The sequence below is a fragment of the Cupressus sempervirens genome, chromosome 6 (assembly GCF_028749045.1).
Source record: "Cupressus sempervirens isolate cs-2001-9-10 chromosome 6, ASM2874904v1, whole genome shotgun sequence".
Taxonomy (NCBI): domain Eukaryota; kingdom Viridiplantae; phylum Streptophyta; class Pinopsida; order Cupressales; family Cupressaceae; genus Cupressus; species Cupressus sempervirens.
This window is the reverse complement of record NC_143123.1, coordinates 137,595,547-137,599,770: the sequence shown is the minus strand read 5'-3', so window position 1 is coordinate 137,599,770 and position 4,224 is coordinate 137,595,547. Positions and strand designations below refer to the sequence as shown.

Below are 4,224 nucleotides of genomic sequence, written 5' to 3'. Positions count from 1 at the left end.
CTTCAAAGAGAAGTTGGATTGAGAAGGTCTATTTTATTTCAACACAAGCCAATCCAAGTCATCCGGATTTGTTGATAAGTTAAAGATCGGTTTGCATGGTGGTTTTAGGGGATATCTTGGCAAAATGTACTAAACTGAATGGAAAGACCTTCTGTTCTTGCAGAAGTCAAGCCAATTCTCTATGTTCAGAAGAGGATTGATAGGACTCACTAGACTCAGGACTGGCAACCACTAATGAAATTTTGAGTGTATGAAAAATATAAATATGAATAAAGGAATTATAAAATTATTCAGAAATTTTAAAACAGTAACAATTATTACTAAAATGAAAGAATACAAATTTAATATATTTGTTATAAAATTATAATCTATATCAACACAACTACCACTTTTTCTTTTAATATGAATTGATTATTACAGATAGTGTACACAAAACAATTTATTATAAGAAACTATTGCCCTGGTTAATGATCTATCTTGATCACCAAGAATCCAAACAAAGTAGAAACAATATCAAAGAAACAAAATTGAAGTGTCAATTGAAAAATAGTTCATATAGAATAAAATAGAACAATTTTCAACGTCCACCAAGGAAAAAATAAAAGATAATATATGATATTTTCTTTAACTAAATATAACTATTGCAGAGCAAAATAAAATAGAATGACTTTGAAAAACATTTAAAAGATGATATAGATGATCTTTCCTTTAGCGATATATCATGCAAAGTTATAAACTGAAAACTGTAAGAGCCTCATGCTTTTCGCTGAACAAGGTGGTTTCTTTGTGTTCCATCATTTTTGAGGATGAAGAGGCAACCTCATAACCCTGGAGTTTGTAATCAGAAGGAAGATTATTGTAATCTTGCACTTGTAATTGATTATGCAGCGTTTCATACCTGTATGTTTGATGTTTGTAAGCACAACTGGTAGCACCATTCCCATTATTATAATTGTAATAGTAATGAGGGCATGCCCACAACTCAGCTTTTTTACCAGTGTTTCAGTCATCTGATCCACACCTAACTTACTGTTACTTTCTGCTGCTCCATGTTTATGTCTACACTATCCACTCCTGCAGGAAATCAAACCAAGCATTAATCTTGCAACACTACAAAGCCAAATAATCTTATATTTCTTGTGCATTGAATTCCACTATCGTTGGGAATTTACTATCAATTGCATTTATTATGTTTGCGTGTGTTAAAAACAAACTCACTGAACAAAAAATTTGTCCTTCATTTTGCATCAACTGAGTGAAGAGCTTTGACGGATCAGAAATGGCCCTTTCACTCATTGAAATGTGCAACGAGGTTAAACCATCATATTTCTAGTAACATTATTCTGGAGAACTGAACAAAATAAGATTTATATTATTAGAAGTGAAGCATGTTTTTACTTCAAATTGCTCAAGTTAATCACACGACCATAATCTGCGACATGAAACTTTATCTGCAAATAGAGTAGAACAAAGCTTGAATTTGGCATGTAGAAAAAGCGAAATTTAGAGGTTAAAAAATCCTAAATTTGGCAAAATGCAGAGTAGAACCAATGTGGCGCTCTGCCAGTGTTCTGATGAAGTCCTCTCATTCCAGTGTCCACAACATGCAGAAGAGTGACTGTTAAGCATCTGGAGCCATTGTATATGCTGGAATAATCCACCCAGATTTCCTTAGGTGATCTGATATTTCATATTCACGGTGTTCACTATCGTCCTTGATGATACAACCGGTATTTGACTTTGCTATTCCATTTATAATTTGACCATGTGAATTTGGAGAGAAACACAAATTAGATCATGAATATAAATTGGAGAAAAACAAAGAATATCACTCTAAAAAGTCTAAAGAGCAAAAATACCAGTCCGTTGTTGATAATGAGTTACTAAAATAGTAATAGTAATTATGGTTCAGGTACATCAAAAACAAGTTAATCGTTAAGTTCTAAAATGGAAGCCTACTCCATATCCATAGCAAGTCCAGTTGAAGGCTTTCTTCTCTCTTCTTTAAATTAATTTTCATCAGAATATCACAATAACAACCAATTATTATTATTTTATTAAAACCCCAACATCTGGATAAAAGAATGTTAATTAAGAATAAATATTTTTCAAATTTACCAAAATTAGGAGACAATCAAATGAACGCTTTTCAAATTTATCATGATTATTCCCTAACATTCAATTGTTGAATATTGAAGGCCAACAGTCATATGAGTGTTTTCCCTCCTTTTATTTGTGTCTCTTCAGCTGATCATTTGTGATCTATAAATGTTGATGGCATGTATTGTAAACTTATTCTATTTTCTCATCAATATAATTCATTTGCTCTCAGTGTGGACGTAGCCTCGACTTGTGGTGAACCACGATAAACATCTATGTTTATGCGTCTTGCTGTTTTGTATTTTTCTTTTGCATTCTTTATTAATTTACAATTGGTATCAGAGCCTACAATCGATTTCGGTGATCAAATTTCGAAGTCATGGAGGAATGAAGAGTGCAGAAATTCTCGGGGAAGAATTTCAGTTTGTGGAAGGTACAGGGGCATGATCTTGCAATAGCAATCGAAGGTAAAGTGAAGAAGCCTACCACCATGACATATGAGACTTGGAATAAAACTGATGAGAAAGCATGGCCGAGATTTTTCTCTCTCTGTCTGAGAATGTGTTGTTCAATGTGAACAATGAAAAGATAACAAAGGAGGTATGGAACAAGCTTCATTGTATGTACCAAACGATATCTACTACAAACAAAATCTTTATCATGAAGAAGCTTTACAAGTTGAAGATGAAGGACGGAACAACAATGTTGAATCACATAAATGAGTAAAATACTCTTTTATGTCAAGCACACTCCATTGGTATGCTTCAAGATGACGAAAATAAGGTGGTCATCTTATTATGTTCCTTACCGAACAACTGGGATGGTGTGGTAACAGTGGTCAATACTTCTGTTACTGGCAAAAACAAGCTGGTCTACGATGAGGTGGCTTCTACATTGCCTAGTGAAGACATGAGGAGAACTAATAAAGAGTCTTCATCCGATGATGCGCTAACGATGGTTAGTACGAAAAATAGAGGAAGAACTCAACATAGAGACAAAAATAAAAACAACCGAAGGTCACAATCAACTAGAAGATCATAGTCCTGGGGTAGACAAGGCGGTTGTTGGTTTTGTGGAAAGGCTAGTCACATTAAAAAGGACTGCAAAAAATATAAAAGAGCTCAAGAAAAGGTTTTGAACAGTGGAGCACACATCATTCATGATCATGGTGATGGTGTTTTGGTTCTTGTGACAAGTGACACAACTTCAAATTCATGGGTAATTGACTCTGGGGCTTCATTTCATGCATCTTCTTGCAACGAAGCCTTCACAAACTACAAAGAAGGTAAATTTGGGAATGTTTATTTGGGTGATAACAAAGCTTGTGAAATTGTAGGAAAGGGTGATATTTTGTTATCGATAGAAGGAGGCACTCAATTATTGCTTCAAGATGTTAGGCATGTTCCCAAATTGAAAAGAAATTTGATTTTCGTCAGTCAGTTATATGCTCAAGGTTTTCTTACACTCCTCATGAACACATGGAGAATTACTAAGGGTTCCATGATTATCGCTAAAGGGGATAAAGTTGGCAACCTATATGTTGTAGAAACTAATGATCAGGTGGGAGCTGCGATGACTGTTGCAAACAACAATGCTGCACTTTGGCATCAAAGATTAGGCCACATGAGCAAAAAGGGGTTAGAGGTTATGCTTAATCAAGACCAACTTCCTGGTCTCCAATTAGTAGATTTAGAATTTTGTGAGCATTGTCTTCATGAGAAACAAAAACGTGTCCGCTTTTTGAAGCATGGTCATGAAAAGAAGACAACACCATTGGAGTTAGTGCACTCATATGTCTTTGGTCCGATAGAGGTAACCTCTCATGGAGGCGCAAATTTCTTTGTTTCCTTTCTTGATGATTGTACTAGAAAGGTTTGGGTCTATATGATATCTATAAAGTTTGAAGTTTATTCAAAATTATTTTTTTTAAAGCTCTTGTTGAAAATTAGAGCGGGCACAAAATCAAATGTTTAAAATTAGATAATAGACGTGAATTATGTTCGTTGGAGTTTGATAAATTTTGTGTAGATCAAGGTATTCGACGAGTGAACTTTGTGCCATTTACCCCTCAAGAAAACGGGGCAGTGGAAAGACTAAATTGAACTATACTTGAGAAAGTTCGAT

The 4,224-nt window shown here is 34.5% G+C and overlaps 1 long non-coding RNA gene across 2 annotated transcripts; it reads right to left on the bottom strand.

Annotated features, from left to right (window-relative positions):
* Positions 1-539: 539 nt before the first annotated feature.
* LOC149551604 (uncharacterized) lies at positions 540-1,821 on the bottom strand. 2 transcript variants are annotated; one of them, XR_016353319.1, is made up of 4 exons: positions 1,549-1,821; positions 1,219-1,351; positions 996-1,074; positions 540-898 (listed from the first exon to the last, which is right to left on the bottom strand). It is a non-coding gene; the product is annotated as an uncharacterized LOC149551604 (long non-coding RNA). The 2 variants fall into 2 exon arrangements; XR_016353318.1 differs by having other exon boundaries at positions 540-1,074.
* Positions 1,822-4,224: the final 2,403 nt, after the last annotated feature.